Source organism: Tupaia chinensis, unplaced genomic scaffold (assembly GCF_000334495.1).
Source record: "Tupaia chinensis unplaced genomic scaffold, TupChi_1.0 Scaffold000710_1, whole genome shotgun sequence".
In the NCBI taxonomy this organism is placed as follows: Eukaryota; Metazoa; Chordata; class Mammalia; order Scandentia; family Tupaiidae; genus Tupaia; species Tupaia belangeri.
The window spans coordinates 869502-870502 of record NW_006160234.1 but is presented as its reverse complement, the minus strand read 5'-3'; the positions used below and the strand labels follow the sequence as shown (position 1 = coordinate 870502).

The 1001-nt window shown below is 42.4% G+C and overlaps 1 pseudogene; it reads left to right on the top strand.

Moving 5' to 3' along the window:
• Window positions 1–337: 337 nt before the first annotated feature.
• Window positions 338–1001, top strand: part of LOC102492919 (ribosome production factor 2 homolog pseudogene) — a 2219-nt pseudogene continuing 1555 nt past the window's right edge.

Sequence of the window (1001 nt, the reverse complement as noted above, 5' to 3'; positions counted from 1 at the left end):
GTAGGTATAGCCACACCACAATCCCTTCTTCTCTATTCTCCTCTCAGGATTCTGGACACACACACATACACACATACCTGGTGTGATTTTCAAGCCACCTGGCCTAGGACTTGAATTGTAGTTGGCCATGTTGGAGTTCTGCACCCTAACCACTATGCTAGCTGCTGGCCTTGTTATAGAAATTCTGGCCACTGCATTTCACATGTATATGTACACTCCATTCATTATTACTCTTTGTTCTTTTTGTTGTATTCTCAGTTTGGGTATTTAGGATCAGGGCAGAAAATCCATCAAATTATATCTCTGACCAATTAATTTCCTTCCAGCCTTCAAAATCATGAGGGCACAAGGTGAGTATGATTATTTCTACCCAAGAATCTGTTTCAGAAGAACTATCCTGGATGGGCCCCTCCTGAACACTTGAATAATCCCAGGCAGACTAAGATGGAAAATTCTGTGCTGGACTCCAGGGGTCACACAAAGAAATGCATATGCCTCAACCCTGGAAAAGTATCATCTACATTCCAGCAGGAAACTGTTTTGGAAATGTCGTCCCTCAGAGGAGTTCATGCCAGACCCAATTAATATCATGGTCATAAAGAGTGTGAAAAGATGACACAAATGGCTAGAAAGAATCATCAAGTGTTAAAACTGAAAGAGTTACTAGAGATAATTTAATCTAACTTCCCCTTTTACAGCTGAGGAAACTGAGGCCCAAAGACCTTTGGTATTAACAAGGTTGTCCCCAGATCACTGGATGCCAGGTCCAGTTCCCTTCCTATTGTACATTATCACTTCATGGAATTCCAAAATTATACACAGCAGTATTTCTGGCTGAGATTCAGATATGCTAGCATGTGGAATTAGGCGCCCTCCTGTCCAGAGGTCATCTGTGTGCACCGGGCTATTAAGAGTTTCTGTGATGGAATGTTTGTGGATGCTTAGATAAGAATCTAGTTGCATCCCTTTACTGGTATGGGCCTTGAGACCCCTAGGGAAAG